The 17,709-nt window shown below is 40.9% G+C and overlaps 1 non-coding gene across 1 annotated transcript; it reads right to left on the reverse strand.

The window, feature by feature from the left end:
* Nucleotides 1–13,934: 13,934 nt before the first annotated feature.
* TRNAS-GCU (transfer RNA serine (anticodon GCU)) lies at nucleotides 13,935–14,016 on the reverse strand. The gene has a single exon. It is a non-coding gene; the product is annotated as a tRNA-Ser (tRNA).
* Between the last annotated feature and the right edge of the window lie 3,693 nt (nucleotides 14,017–17,709).

The following is a 17,709-nucleotide window of genomic DNA, read 5'->3' on the forward strand; positions in this document are numbered from 1 at the left end:
ATATAAGAAAAACAATAAGAGAACTAATACTCCCTGTAGACGTTTGCTTGTCTTAGCCTGTCTTGGCTCCCTGTATACAAGTACAAGCCTGCAACTTGCAGCCACTGCCAGAATATAGTCGAGTTGGTACTTAAAATTACAGGGATAGGCCTAGTCTACAACTTAGCGCGGGCCGTTTCACTAAATTCAACCGTATGAAAAAATCGACCTACTTTTTAGAATCTCTATCATAAAGATTCTATTTTTATCACAAATTTATTTTCTTTACATTTTTTTAAGTGTTTAGAGATATTCATATACCCTCATCTCTAACTATAATTTTTATTGAATAAATATAATTAAATTCTCAAGAAAGTTCACTCACATATAACAAACACATTTGATTTAGAGTCATCCTGAGCACTAAGCTGGTTAACAAGAATAAAAAATATCTTCTCCTTTTCCGTACATCTCTTTTTGCTTGGGCATGAGTCAAAAGTGGACCTAAGTCACCCTTGGTTTGACATTGGAGACAAATTCCTTTATCACTTTCCATTAACCACATGGTATGAGTTTCATAATCAATCTGGGATTATGCTCATGTCTCCATAACATTCCTAAGATAACATCAATACCTTGCAAAGGAGCCACTAGGAATGTTCTCTTTTCTTTTAGTGAATCCATTTCCAATTCTACATCCTTAACCTCTTTGGTGCAGTTGTACTTAGTACCTTGAAATGCAGCTTTTACTTTGTAAAACTAGAGCACGATGCATCTAGGTTGTGTTTTCAATGCTTTGTGTTTTCAGAAATGAAGTCATGTGAGAAACCATCATCATGCAATATAGAAATTGATTTTCCTTTTATTTTCCCTTGAATTTTCAATAAAAGCATGAATTGAAAGCTTGCCTTTATCTGAATAATCAAAATTAAAATTAACCTCTTGCTTGAAAGAATCATCGTCATTCTCTTCAATAACGTTGAGACGAGCTATAGATGCAGAGTTCTTCTTCTTCTTAGGATAATTTGGCGCTAGGTGTCTTTTGTCTTTCCGAGCATCTCCTTTGACCACATCTTTACCCTTGTGCATCCTAGATTTATCAAAAGTACTTGAATGAAAAGATGGTTTAGAAGACTTCATAAAAAACTTTTCCTGCATCCTGGAATCTCTAGAAATAGATGTTTTACGTTCAAAATTTAAAAAGCGAGATCCATAGTAAAACTAAGACCACGAGGATGAAACATGTTGATGTCAGCCCTAATAGTAGGCTCAAGTCTAGCAATGAATTTCCTTTGTTGGCCCACCCATGGAGAATAAAGAAGCAAATAAACAATTGCGTCTTCACAATTTGGGTTTTCTCCAATTATATAAGCTCTTTAAAAAAAAATCCAAAAGAAATTCACCCTACAAAAATTACCTTTTAGCTCTTTTGAACAAATTGATTTATGGAAGAGTGAACACCATCCATTATAGGTTTTCTCCTACTGTGCAGTGGTTTAACAATTTGATGATTGGGCTCAAATCTCATTCTGAAGCTAAATTCATCCGTACGGTTAGATCAAAGAGAGATTATGGATTTGGAAAAACCATTTTTACGAAAAGAGTGGTAACTTTGGTGGTTTCTGTAGAGTGGTTTGCGACCCCTTTTATCTCTTGGTCTTTGCACTTCAGTTACTAGCCTACAACTCTTCAAACCTTTAAATTAGGCCTTCAAGCTTTTAAATCTTGCCTTCATCTTCCTAGACCCATAGCTCTGATACCACTGATACGGATACAATTCTAGGAAAATAGAGAAAATGGGAACTTGCAAGAAAATAGATTATTCATACCAAATAACTCATCAAAAGATCATAAATTCAACATATTCAAGATTTGAGTGAATAACAAACAAAAATACTTAGCTCAAGATAACTACTCAAACATTAGGTGCAATCATCCCCCCTCAAGTGTGTGGCCTCTCCCCACACATGAGTATTTATGTAATACTTTATTCCAAAATAGGCCATAGCCTCGAAAAATACAAAAAGGTGCTTTTACTTGCACGACACTCTTTTATGCTCAAAATAGTGTGTCCATAAATTGAGGCTAAGGTTAAAGTATATCACTCTTTACAAAAATATCGAAGTTCAAGTCTAAGCTTGATAAACCAAGACTTTTCAAAATAAATCAAAATGTGCACAAGATAGCATATGTATATACAAAGCTTGTTTACAAAATGTGTGCCAAATAATAATAATGTGCGAATTCTCCTTGAATCTTCTGAACCCTCTTCACCTATAAAATAACCAACAATAAATTGGTAAACAAATATTTTATAAGTATACAAAACCATAACCACACACATGTTTGCTAGGCAAGTAACCCAGAAATCACCGTTCCATACAAACAAAACTGTAATAAACATTGGAGGCCCCAACTATACGTCAATGTATACGAAACATATTAATATTCATAATGACATCACCCATAATATTAACATGATTTGACTCGACGCAAAGATAATCCAACCGTCCTCGAATTATCTAAGATGGCAGAATAGTATTTTTAAGAGAGCTTAAAATATATTCCCATAACAGTAAATAAGTTTTTCTAGCCTTAAAAACCCTAAAGCACCTTGTGTTTAGCTTTTCCTTGCATGAAAGTGTGCTGAAATACCATGTACCACTCTATTATGTCCCCACCCATGACTAGCCCTAAGTGATGGTTACCAACTGCGAAGAGCCCTTGTTGGAGCATTCGATCAGTCTATGATTTTTTTAATAATGTTCTTTTCTTCTTATAGGTACCTACCAAAAGGGGTATCCACATGAATAATAGAGTTGTCCTCGGTTTATAAGCACTTTAATAACTTGGCAAGATCACTTTCCAATAGGCACCTAACAAAAGGGATATCTACATGAATAATATAGTTGTCCTTAGTCCAAAAGCACTTTAATCACTTGGCAAGATCACTCTACAAGAATAACTTGTTCATCCTCTTTAATGATGATGTGAACACACTCCCAATAGTTTGTATTTAGCTAGTTGGGCCTTCCAGTAATTCCAATGACCTGATGGTAGGCACGTGCCTTACATAATCCAAATCTTAGGTTGTGTTCCTTAGGTCAGTGCACCATCCTTCCCAGTATTCATATTCCATGCCTTGTTTTCATTCTTACCCTTTTTCCTTGAGCTCATGCAATACAAAGCAAGTGAACTTTGCATTTGCAGCATTTCAGACACCAAACATGCACTTTAGTGTCTTTAGATCACCTCAAGATGCCATTCCACTGAGTAGTCTCCGAAACTATCCACATGTCTAATTTCACCTGCTTTTTGACGTTGAAACACAGTAGGAATCTCTGTTAGATTGAAAAACATCTTTAGGATCTCATGGTCCTCTTTTGGAACCTCAAATGTTGTGAGCCACCAAATTTTATTTTCAGATTGAACACTGAAGTACTGAGGATCACCTAGCTTTATGGAAGGATCCAATGCCCTGTTCATCAATGTCAAACTTACTCTTTCTATCTTTTGATTCTTTACAATTTCACTCTCATCAAGTTTTAGTACAATTTTCAGTGTACCACCACATTCTTGAACAAACATTTCATAGAACTTCACCATTGCAGCTTGCAACTTGCACACATCCAAGACATAATTATTGTTCAGATTTAGATTTAAGGTCACTTCTTTAACACAATGCTTGAATACATGTGAGTGAACTATGTGTTTAGGCTTACCAATGCGTTCAAGGACATTGTTATTCAATTGTTGCCTTGATTTTCTAACACTAAAAGGGCACAACAGTGGAATTACCCTTTTGTTTTGCAAAACGGACTTAAAGCTGACATCCATTTGTCTATAGATCATTGCATAGGATTCTCTACTTAAACCAACTTTGTCACAAATACCTTAAACTTCAGTTGTAGTAAATGCATTCTTCACATCTTGCAATCATGCATGCACGAGATCATCAACTAATTGTTCTAAACTTTGAATGAGAAAGTGTAGACTTCACCATCTGTCTTGTTGATAGTGCTCCATTGTCTTGTTTAAGGTGAAAAGATGCAGGGGGGAAGAGAGCTTGAGCTCTTGCAAGCACACACACACACTCACAAAACCCTAATAGAGAACACACAAGGTGAGAGGCTGAAATCTTCTTCTTCTCTACTCAACACTCAACACACCATATACAAGATAAGAGTACACACAATATGAAAGGTACTCAACCAAAATACATACACGGGTTCTCTATAGTGTGAACCCGACTAAATGAGCTGGTGCTATAACTATGCCAGTCTCTAGAATGGCTGTCACATAGCCTGTCATCCCACTGGCCGCATATCACCCAAGATCTCACCAACCATGCCAGTGGTGTAAGTGTGGGGCCTATCCCCCAGGCGGGTCATCAGTGTCCACCGCCTCACTAGACGAGCTCGATATCTCAACACTCCCCCTCGAGCTCAAGTCCATCTCATGTACACCAAGCGAAGCCCTGAATCTGCGGAGCTTCTCTGTACCCAATGCTTTGGTGAAGATGTCAGCTACCTGATCCTCTGTGCTGACATAAACAAGGTCAAGATCTCCTGCCAAGACCTTCTCTCTGACGAAGTGGTAGTGGACCTCTATGTGCTTCGTACGAGCATGAAAGACTGGGTTCCTGGCCAACTGTATACTGCTAATGTTGTCACAGAAAATGACAACTTGTCTATCCACTGATAGACCCAAATCTGCAAGTAGCTTCCTCAACCAAGCTACCTCACATGCTGCCATAGCAGCTCCTCTGTACTCGGCCTCTGTACTCGATAGAGCAACCGTAGGCTGCTTCTTGCTGCTCCAAGTCACAGCAACACTCCCCAAAGAAAACATGAATCCACTGGTAGATCTTCTATCTGAGATACTACCAGCCCAATCAGCATCTGTGTACCCATGTACACATATCTCTGTCCCAGTCTCATAGAATAGTCCACAATGCAAAGTAGACTTCACATACCTCAGTATGCGTCTCACTGCATCCAAATGCGGTTTTCGTGGGACCTGCATAAACTGACTCACCAACCCAACAGCATAGCTCAAATCTGGTCTGGTGATCATCATGTAGATCAAACTTCCTACTATGCGCCTATACATAGTAGGATCCTCCAAGATCTCTCCTGAATCTGCACTCAACTTGCCATTCTGATCCAATGGCACAGAAATAGGCTTACAGCCTGTCATACCATACTTGGACAACATGTCCAAGCCATACTATCTCTGCAATAATCCAATACCATGTGGTGACCTAATCACCTCAATGCCCAAGAAATATCTGAGCTCCCCCAGATCCTTCATCTCGAACTTCTGTCTAAGCAAGATCTTTACATCAAAGATCTCTGCATCATGGTCCCCCGTAATGATCAAGTCATCTACATAGATGACAACAAGCACAACTCCTCTATCACCATGTCTCACATACAGCGAGAAATCTGCATTGGCTATATGAAAGCCAATAGTGACAAGATATTCAGAAATCTTGTCAGACCATGCTCTTGGTGCTTGCTTTAAGCCATACAAGGCTTTCTTCAACCTGCAAACATGCTCGGGGTGACCCACATCCTCATAACCAGGTGGCTGCAACATATACACCTCTTCTTGCAAATCCCCATGCAAGAATGCATTCTTTACATCCATCTGATGTAAAGACCATTGCTTTGACGCAGCCACTACTATCACAACTCTCACCGTTGCCATCTTGGCAACTGGGCTGAAAGTTTCCTCATAATCAATCCCATATGTCTGCGCATATCCTTTGGCTACCAATCTAGCCTTGTACCTGTTTATGCTTCCATCACTGTTATGTTTAACTTTGTACACCCACTTGCATCCAATGGCTTTCTTGCCTTCAGGCAATTGCACTAAATCCCAAGTTTCATTTCCATATAGTGCATCCATCTCCTCATCCATAGCTTTCTCCCAACACACATTTCCAACAGCCTCATCAATGCATGTGGGCTCAACAACCTGCACAACCTTTGCCATATATGCATAGTGATGTGCCACATAACCATCATATGTAAATCTTTGCACAGGGTTCTTCACTCTCCCTGATCTTCGCAGCTTTTCATTCATGGCTTCCATAGCCTTCTTTACACCAGGTGTTCTCATAGCTGGGATCCCAAGCTCCTCATCAAGGCTCATATCTGAGCCACTAGACTCTCCACCATCAACATGAGAATGCCCTGCAGAAATGTCAGGCATACCAAGGGGCTCAATCACTTTCTCTTTTCCTTTACGTGATGTACTAATCACATTTGCAGGACTGGTATTATGACGCAGCCTGCCACTCCATGGTCTATCAATCGACCCACTAGATGAGGACTCTCCTGGTCCACTCAAAGACTGTGATTGCTGACCTACATTCTGTGCAACCACACTTCCACTCACATCAGCCCCAACAGCTTCTTTTTCAGCAGCATACCAGCTGCTCATCTCATCAAAGACAACATCCCTGCTTACCCTCAACTCACGTGTAGCAGGGTTATAACACCTATATCCCTTTTGCTCAAGGGAGTATCCAATAAACACACATTTTTCAGCTTTTGGATCCAGCTTAGTTCTCAGCTCATCTGGCACATGCACATATGCAATGCATCCAAAGACTTTCCGATGAGACAAATCTGGTTTTCTGCCAGTAAACCTCTCCTCTGGAGTTACATCATGTATGGCTGCAGTTGGAGTCCTGTTCATGATGTATACTGCTGTAGAAACAACCTTAGCCCAATAGCAATGCGGCATATTCTTCTCTTCCATCAATGCTCGCGCAATCTCAGCAATGTGCCTGTTTTTCCTTTTGTAACCAACCTGCACTTGTCTTTAAAATCTTCAACATAACACCCATTAGGGTTAAACCGAACCTGCAAACGCTGCTCAATCATCTGGCCAACTGAAACCAGATTCTTTGTTATGTTTGGTACATGAAGTACATCTGCAAGGTACTTCACTTTGCCATCCTGCATAGACAATGGCACATCTCCAACATGGGCAATTGGATGAGCAGTGTCATCCCCTGTTTCCACAAAACCTGGTCTTTCTGGGTTTTTCATCTCCTTGAACCACTCCCCATGACTTGTCATGTGGTTCGAAGCGCCTGAATCCACATACCATACATTATCTTTTTGTGCTGCTTCAACATTTTCAGACATGGCATTCACGACATGCTGCATAACAAACAACCTTTCATTATCCTCATTATTTCTACTTGAGGAGGATGCATAGTTGTTTTGCTGCACTTTTCCATTTTGCATGTCAGCCTGCTTCTTATAACATTCTGCCTGCACATGTCCAGGCTTACCACAATAATAGCATTCACGTGCATCATTATACTACCTTTGCCAATTTCCACGGCCTCTTTGACTCCCCCTGCCTCTGAATTTGCCACTTCCACCTGCGTGTTGTTGTTGTTGTTGTTGATTCTGGGACTGTTGTTGTTGCTGTTGCTGCTGGCCATAATTCTGATTACCTGTTCGGCCACCTCCTTGACCGCGTCCACGGCCTCCTCTACCTCGTCCTCTTCCTGAACTCGTGTAGAAGGCCGGTTGCTCTGAACTGTTTTTGCTTTGTGAAGACTGTTGGTCTTCACCCAAGCTCTTCTCTTCGATAATCAGCATAGACACCAAATCTGTAAAGTTGGGAATGTTTTCCCGAGTCTGAATGGACGTCTTGAACGCCTTGTATTGTGGCCCGAGACCACGTAGACAGACTTCCACCTTGTCATCATCATCTACTGACACACCAATAGATGCAATGGATTCCACAATACCCTTTATCTTCAGCGCATAGTCATTCACAGACATGCTCTTTTTCTCCACAGTATGAAGTTCATTCTTCAACTGTATCTTGCGTGCCTTGGTATTTGTTTCATAAAGCTTTACCAAGGTGTCCCACGCCTCCTTGGGGGACTTGGCATCCTCAATGTGCCCAATCATGGTGTCCTGTATACTAATGGAGAGCCAATACATAACCTTCCTGGCTCCTTGGTTCCAGTCTTTAAACTCTTTCACATCTGCAGCAGTCGGATTTATATCCGGTATCTCCGGTGCCTCTTCATGCTCACCTTCTATGTAGTCCCAATAGCCTTTTCCCATCAGGAAATTCGTCAACCTGAACCTCCAAGCATGGAAGTTATTCTTATCCAGCTTCTCAGCCACAATCTGTGTTATGCCATCATTAGACATCTTGCCAAACACACAATTTTACCAGAAACTGCACTCTGATTTTTCTGCACAAACTGTAGTATTTTCTGCACAGCAGTACTGTAGTACTCTCAAATGTCACAACCAGTGACCTCAATGTGAATACATACACCCAATGGCAACTGTAGACCTCTTTGCAGCACCCACAGTGTCTGCACAGTCAATCTGTCTTCCTGTAGTTCTTAAAACAAAGTTCTGCAGAGAATCGATGACTTACCCGTAGTGCTCGAAATCGCCTGCTTTCTGAAAAACGGAGGTCCAGACGCACCCGAAACGCGTTTTTGGCCTAGAAAATCTTGTCCGATAGGACGTCCGATAGGATAGTATAGTTGCCCTATAGCTTTACTCCCGCGAAGAAAGCTCCTCAATCAGAGATCGTTTGCCGGTGCCTCCCGTAGAGCTCCCGACAAGGGTGTAGTCACCAACACAAATAGGGAAGAGTAGTTGAAGCTCTTACCCTCGTACCGCTTCTTGTGGTTCTCTTGCTTGCAGCTCAGCCCTTAGCACGAACCAAGCTCTGATACCACGAAAAGATGCAGGGGGAAGAGAGCTTGAGCTCTTGCAAGCACACACACACACTCACAAAACCCTAATAGAGAACACACAAGGTGAGAGGCTGAAATCTTCTTCTTCTCTACTCAACACTCAACACACCATATACAAGATAAGAGTACACACAATATGAAAGGTACTCAACCAAAATACATACACGGGTTCTCTATAGTGTGAACCCGACTAAATGAGCTGGCGCTATAACTATGCCAGTCTCTAGAATGGCAGTCACACAGCTTGTCATCCCACTGGCCGCATATCACCCAAGATCTCACCAACCATGCCAGTGGTGTAAGTGTGGGGCCTATCCCCCATGCGGGTCATCAGTGTCCACCGCCTCACTAGACGAGCTCGATATCTCAACATAAGGTTCTTCAACTTGTTAGTCTCGACATGTATACGACGTTTGTAGTTTACACTATTTTTTGATAATGCAGCATCCAAATTAGAGATGGACCCATGTTTGACTATCTTCTTGTTCTTGGCCTCTAGATCTTTTTCTTTTTGTTCCAATTCATGGTTCTGAGCATGAATAACAAGTTCTACCACCTCATTGTATTCATTCTCCTTGTTGGAAAGTCAAGCATTTAACTGCTTGATCAGATCTTCCTTCATCATCAACATCCTTTGTTCCGATTCATGGTTCTACAAATGCTGAGCATGAACAACTTCTACCAACTCATTGTATTCATTCTCCGTGTTAGGTAGTCGAGCATTTAACTGCTTGATCGGATCTTTGTTCATCCATCAACATCCTTTGTATGACGATATCCAAACACTTTACACCTGACTATAGCAAGCCTTGTTATGTAACCAAGCAAGCCAGCATTGCCCTCTAAACATATTTGATAAAAGAAGTTAGGCCTGAAAATTTAGGTGGTTGTTGGGTCAAGGATAAATTGATCCTTCCACCCATATATCAACATGCTTTCTCCCTAATTTCCTAGCCTATTGCATTACATAAGGGTTGACCTTAGAAGCCTCTTTTCTCTTATTAGAGAGGAGCATACTCATCATCCAGGTTCACATGTATAAATTGTTTCTTAGAATTATCTCTGATGTTCTACATACCATAAAATAATACTGAATTACAATTAACTCCTTTCTTTGCAAAAATATACAATGTAGTAAAATATTATCATTAATTTTAAACACTTACATTTCAAATAAAATAAAAATTAATGTCCTATTAACATGTCCATACCTCCATTGAGCATTATAGCAACACTTCTTGATGTAATAACACTTCTTGGTAGCAAAATAATCGGGTATAGAAAATCAATGAAGGTAAATATGAATTTTTGGTTCCACTTGAAGGCACGAGAAAGCCAAATCTCTCTTCATTATTGTCCATGCATAAATAGTATGTGAGGAAAGATGAGATTAAGGTGAAAGCTTAGAGGCTTCCTTGAGAGATTGAAGATTCGAATGGAGGGAAATTCAAATGGAGAAGAGTGGCTAATGAATGAGGACAACTCACCCAATCACAACCACCATAACTTCATGAATGCACTAGAATAGAACTTACGCATGTCTAATTACGGTGAAAAAAAGAACTTTTTAAAATACTAAGTTGGTTTCAAGCTATATTTGAGTTTTTTTTAAAAATGCCAATATTTCCAATCAACATCTTCTAATTCCATGTTGTACTTAAGTCAGAAATATAGTTGCATAGTTACATATGTCAGAAATATCTCCGTACTTGTTTTCTTACTTTATACAGTACTAGCTTTTCACATTTATAAATTTTACTCGCAGTGGTTGAAGTTACATAGTATAATTTAAGCACATTAGAATAAAATAAGCATTGAATCTCTTTAGAAAATATGAAAAAAGGCAAATTTAGATTCAAAAACAAGAGAGATAAACCCAATATAATAATATTATTTTTGCACTTTTTGGGATTCCAGGATGAGAGAGAAAGCCCTTAAACGACCCATTTGGAGCCTGAATTTCTCCTAATGCTACATGGAAGGACGGGCGATATGAAGAATCCAATTATAACATATTGCACATGTCATGCTGATGGCTTCAGGAAACACTGCCTCTATAGCTCCATCTGAAGCACACCACCATGAGAGGAGTCTATCACTAGTACCAAACCCCATCAAGAACAACACCAGTAGTAGGCACCACCCATCTTCTATCTCGTGGGTCCCTCAGCTTCCCTAAAGGGATACTTCACTACCCTCCTAGCCACCCTAATGACTTCAGCTGACTCAGTTGTCCTCTATGGTCACCTCCAGTGTCTTTGATCTATTACCTAACATCCTCTCCTGACCACAATTGACTGTTAGCTGACCATACACACCCCCAACGGACATAGAAATTCTCAGATCCTGCCTCCAAAGACTTCTTTTTATATCCTATCTGTAATCTGCTCTTCAGAATCCCAAGGTGTTCTCCCCCATCCGATAGCCTCACAAACAGATCTTAAAACCTTTCAAACATAGGTTAGCTGCCCTCAGCTAACCTATGTCTGACAATATACTCTCTTGGCTGCCCCAAACAAGTCAGAACACTTACTGTCACTTGTCTCTGAATTCGGATGTCTCTCCCAGTCTAGATTTGATTCTCCAATGTCCTCTATGTCTCTCCGGTGTCCGCGGAATGAATATCCACACTCCCTAGGCCTTCTTGATGGTCATGCTAACCCTCTTCTGATTGTCTTCTGACCTTCCTCCTGCAGTCTCTGCTTTCGAATTCTGCTACACAGCTGTTCTGCCTCCCGAAGTCAACGATAATTCTGACACTTCCTAAAGTGTCCTTTGACAGCTATATATCAACAATAATTCTGACACTTCCTAAAGTGTCCTTTGACAGCTATAATCCCTCAGAGACTTCTTAACTAGGCAACATATGACCTTCTAGGTTCTTTGCTGATTGTTGCTACGAGCTCACAACTGCCTTCGAATGGGCCTCTAGCCAACTAACCAAACTGACCTAGCTTACACAGATTCTTACTCCTTTGAGAGTCAGCTGACCACAGGGACCTCAAAGCACTTAAACAACACCAGCTCCAAGCCTCAGAAGCAATCAGCTGACCTACCGTGTTAAATTGATTCCTCAAAAACACTATAAAATAGTAAGCCTTCTGACAGTTGTCCTCAGACAGGTTCAGAATTGTTAGCTAATGTACAGAATCACTTTCCCTCAACTAATACTAGTTAGAACAACATCTCTATACCACCTGTTGATCATTATGATGCCTGGATGACTTAGAATCAACCCTAACTCAAGCTAACTGCCCTCCCAAGCCCAACTCAACCAGAGTTAGCCATCACCAAAAGAACTCCTTTCATAAAACATAGAATTGAACCAAAACATAGAAGAAAACCTTGATTTCACACAATTTGATCCTTTGAATATTCAAAGAAGATTGTGTAACACATAATAAGCCTCAATCTTGATGAGCGGATGAAGAAAACAAATAGCAGATCAAAAGAAACTCTCTCAAATGACCACAAGGAAATCCAAACATGTATTCTCAAATATTCACAAGATCATCATCAATCATTCAATTGGAGCCAATGGTGAAGGCAAGTGGGGGGCTGGTTGAAGGTTCCTCTGTTTGTGGGCCTTGGGGAAGAAACATATGGAATGTAGGATGGCTCTCCTTTATGTTTCTTTGGAAGAGGTTGGGACTTGGGGGTGTCAATGGAATGTGGCACCACAAGGCATGAATGGGCTAGGCGAGGCACACGGATGGGAAGCTCTTTGTCAATGGCATGACAAAGGATCTTTGTGAGCATATGTACGTAGTGTCGAGTTCTTTGCAAGAGCTTTGGAGCTCAGTAGTTGTTGGCTATGGAGGCTTTGGCTCAGTTGGTCGGTTGGCTAGAAAGTAGCTTGGAGGATGGTAGGTCTTGTGCCTTCTGGTGAGTGAGAAAGGTGAGCACACAACAATCGGTGTGGCACCCATTCTGGGATGACTTTGTGGTCAAATTTATCCTCCCCATTGGAATTGAGACCATCGTTGGTGATTAGGTGTCGAAGCTTGGTCATGATTTCCTTCCCACTGGGCTCTGCACACACGAGATCCTTGATTAGTAGGATCCGATGAAGGGACCAATCCGACATCTCAACCTCCCCTAAATTATGTGTATTGTGGTAGGACTCAATGTAATTAAGGGATCCGGGCCCCATCGTGACTAGTTGTGTGGAAGGCTGTGAGCCCGATCTTATCAAGGAAAGGGGATGCTTAAATCAAATGGACTATGTCATAGCATTTAGGTGACCCTAAAGAGATTGTAGATGGAAGGTTTTGACTTGGGCATGGAGTAGGCAAACTCGGACAATGCAGAGCATTTAAGGGTCAATGGAGCAGGAGTCGTCTTGAATGGTGAGGGACATTTTAGCAAATGAATGTGAAAGATCTAGATGTGACTTTCTGGGCTTCCTATGGAGGGGTGATAAATTGGATGTGTTGCGTCGCGACTGCCACAATGTGTCCATGTCATCATTGGCATACCAACTCCAAGCTCTAACCTCTTCACCACTATAACCCTTAGCCACACCAACTCCAAGCTCTAACCTCTTCACCTACTACCAAAAGGCACCTACTACCAACCAAAAGGGGTATCCACATGAATAATAGAGTTGTCCTCGGTCCAAAAGAACTTTAATAACTTGGCAAGATCATCTTTCCAATAGGCACCTACCAAAAGGCGTATCCACATGAATAATAGAGTTGTCCTCTCGGTCCAAAAGCACTTTAATAACTTGGCAAGATCACTAAATTACAAGAACAACTTGTCCATCCTCTTTAATGATGATGTGAACACACTCCAATAGTTGGGCCCCAATGACCTGATGGTAGGCACATCCCTCGCATAATCCAAATCTTAGGTCGTGTGTTCCTTGGTGTGTCCGGAACTGCTCGAAATGATGCCAAGGGTGCCTAGAACCCTATTTTGATAACCTACCATTTCCCTAAAGCGCGCATCCAAAGTCCCTAAAATTTGAAAAATAATGATAAATATACGAGTAAATCCCAAGAGTTACAGAAATGGTGTCACTCCACCACTAGTGTTGATGTTCGACACCACAAATGTAATATACAGAAATTCTTATTCAGGTATACTAACTAATATTTCACTCTATTGGCATGTTATTATACCTTCTACAGACACACGTACAGTCCGTGAGCACGTTATACTTTAACAATAATGTTAAAAAACAAACGGGTCGCGTCGCCTGAGAGATTCGAACTCTCGCGGGGAAACCCCATGTACTTAGCAGGCACACGCCTTAACCACTCGGCCAAAGCGACCCCCGTTGCAAGTGGCGGCTGGCACTACAGTGAAAGAATGAAACAACAACGCAAGTTGAAACAACTTTCTCCTATTATCCAACGACAGTGACGATGGAAATTTCGCGCGTCTTCGGTGAGAGCGTTGGGGGACTTTGGTTGGTTGGGCGCCGCCACTAGTGGAGCTGCTCTTGTAGTTGGTGTGTGCAATATCAAAATACTACTATGATGACGTAAATTGTTAATAAACACGTCAGCTCTATATATATATATATATATATCTCTCTCTCTATATATATATATATTGTTTTTGGTATATTAGCCTCTGAGCTTCGACAGAGTCCTCCAGCCTGCTGATCGCGGCCGCGTGCCCTTTCCGCTCCTCTCATGATATCGTCGCTCAACGTAGTGATTGCCCAAACTATTAATCATACCCCAGATGTCACGTATAATAAAAGAGGGAGCCCCGTGTGAGAGCTGTGCCTAAATTGCTGCTGTCTTGTCGACGTGGAGTGGGCCAATTAAGGAGCATTGAACACCTATTACACACAATGCAATACCATCCTTATTAAGAGACTAAGGTTATGTAGAAAGGTGTGAGTGTGAATGGACTTGAGGTCCACTTGTTCACCTATTTAAAGGTGAGGCCATGAAGCATTTTGTATGTGAGCAAGGCCTAGTTGTATTCATAAACAACTTAATAAGCAAGATATTGTTCTTGTACTTTTTGAGTCTCTCCTCTCCACACACTTGATCTATCATGAGCACCACGTCTTCTCAACATGGTATCTAGAGCTTAGGTGATTTGAATCACTTGTGGTGTAGAATAGGTCAAAAATATCCATTTTTTGCTTATCTTCCTTGTGTGGAGCTCAACCCTCTCATGGTGGAGGCCTTCCAGCAGGCTGTAGAGGCAATATCTTTCAAAGCTTTCTTCAAGGAAGGTGTAAAGGACTCGTGGGCGCATCAGGTCGTACCAGCAATTGTTGGAAAACTCTACACTGCGCCGCGGCATTTCGTCTGCACAGCAGGTCGACGGCCAGTCTCCTGCGCAGCTGTGGTCGTACAGCCATAGCCCGGCTATAGACCACCATAAGAGAAGGGGTATTAGGGCTATTGTAGCCCAATGAGTAGAGGGTCTACAGCTCAAATATGACAGCATTTCATCCACTGTAGCGTCGGCTGGAAGCAAAAGACCAGGCGCCATTTTTTCTTCCCCTCAAGCTTCCATTAAAGCTTGATTTTTGGTGATTTTTCTTGCTCATATCATCACCCCCTTGCTTTAATCACTCAAATGGTGTTGTGAATGCTTGTAGCTGATCTCTTTCTTGATTTTGAAGAGCTCCCATCCACATGAGGTAGCCATAAGCCTCATGCTCAACAAGCTTCAGCATCAACACCAACTTTAAGCTTTCAAAGTGATTCAAAGTGTGCTTTTAAGCACTAATTATATTGTTTAACACTAATTACTCTATTAATCCAGCAAAGGAAAAGTGTTCTTAAACACTAATAGTATTATTAAACACTAATGGTAAATTAATCACTAAAATAAGTGTTATTTTACACTAAAAATATACTTTTTAGCACTAATTATGTTTTATACACACTAATGGTGATATTAATCATCAACCAAAGTGTTGCTTAACACTAAGGTGATCTTAACCATCAAAGAAGGAGGTCATTTACATTAAGGAGACTCTTCTTCATCAACATGGAGGCCGGGCACACACCATAAGTGCCACATTCAAGTCTTCATCATCAACCGCTTCTTCCAAAGAGAAATGGTGCAACCATGAACCAATAGTCTTCATCTCATAAGCTAAAGAGGTTGAAGAATTCTGGTTTTTTCATCAAACTCAAATTTTTGAGTGTTTTTAAACTTGAACACATGTACACTAAGTGTTCATCTTCAATGTTTATGTGTATTACCCTTGAGGCCCTTGTTTGTAAGAGATATAGGCATGCCATAAGCCATATGTTCTCGTTTCCCAAGCCCAAGGCATTTCATTCCGCTGCATATTCTGCATTTTCATCGTATTAGATGAGTTGTAAGGTTGAGCATAGCATCCCTAAATGCTCTACCTTGTTGTTTGTCATGATTTTAAACATCTTTTGGCATTGTTTTTGTAAGAGGCATTGGCAACATTATGAGCCATGCCCTCTCCTTCTTGAGCCAAGGATGATCAACCTTATTGGTTTGAGCATTTACCTCAACCACTTACTCACTCTCATTAACCTTGTAACTTCAAACCCTAAAGGGTATCATTTAACCAACATGCATAAAAGCTATTGTAATTGTGGAGTAGACACTATCCTTGACCAATCCATAAGGCAAGTGGTAAGACCCTCCCTTTCCCTTCCCTATTTAAATCTACCTCATTACTCATGGAGGAGATATATTATTCAAGGAAGCATCAAGCATGTTGGAGGACCATCTAAAAGCAAACCATTAAAGCAAGGGTGGCAGCCTGCTTTTGATCATTGTGTGAGAATGGTCAAGGTAGAAAGCATATGGTGGAAGCAATGGCATGTATGTCTAAAGCATGTCATCTACAAGAAGTCAAGCAAACACAAAAGTGGGGTGCACCATCATTGAGGTGTACATCTTCATCGACAACAAATAAAGACTTAGAAGGCATCAATGTAATAGCCTCTAAGGCTCTAGGAACATACTTGTAAAATCCTAGATAATCACACCTATATTCCAAACCTTGTACGTCTAATGTTATAAAGGCATCCTATGGTCCAATACCACCTATTCCATCCTTCCATAGTTGGTATTGGGGGGGGTATTAAGAGACTAAGGTTATGTAGAAGGGTGAGAGAAGGGTGTGAGTGTGAATGGACTTGAGGTCCACTTGTTCACCTATTTAAAGGTGAGGCCATGAGGCATTTTGTATGTGAGTAAGGCCTAGTTGTATTCATAAACAACTTAATAAGCAAGATATTGTTCTTGTACTTTTTGAGTCTCTCCTCTCCACACACTTGATCTATCATGAGCACCACGTTTTCTCAACAATCCTTACTACCACCCTTTCTAATTTATGAGGATTTGTGCTTAGTGAAGATATTGCGCAGCTTAATCAGCTATGGCCTCCCTCCCATGAATCAAAATTCTATCCCTGGCCCGTGCACAGGTATAGGTGCAGCTAGTTGATGCACATTGACAAAGATGAGCTAGTATAGTGGTAAACAACTAGCATTCCTGTTGAAGGCGAGGAGCGCCTTAGAGTTGGAGAAATGAGAGTAAGGTCAGTAGAAAGGCTAGGAGGACTAGAAGGCTATCCCTACTCCAAGTACGAAGGTACTACTTACTGTGAGAGAGTTGTTCTTTTTTTACTCTAGAAGCCATGATTTGTTCATGGCAGAAGCCATCAACAAATCAATTCACTTTCTTTTTTGCCTTAACCTAATCCCACATGCACTCACTCAATTCACTTTCTTTTTGTCTTAAGCTAATCAAATCCTGTAAACAAGAAGTCAAAAGGAAATCTAAGTCACTTCTAACGGACACAATGGTACAAGCTAATCATAGAGAATAGAGAAGAGCAGCAAGAAATTGACTTATCTACAAATGGATAGAGAACCATTAGCAAGAGGGAAAGTGAGAAAACAACACAAAGTATAGGATAATGCAATTATAAAGTAGAGAAATTGACTCATCTACAAATGGATAAGATAAGTGTGGGTGGTTCATACCTGTACCAGCTTGAT

This window comes from Cibotium barometz, chromosome 48, assembly GCF_041138505.1.
Source record: "Cibotium barometz isolate CiBa-2024 chromosome 48, ASM4113850v1, whole genome shotgun sequence".
NCBI classification, from domain to species: domain Eukaryota; kingdom Viridiplantae; phylum Streptophyta; class Polypodiopsida; order Cyatheales; family Cibotiaceae; genus Cibotium; species Cibotium barometz.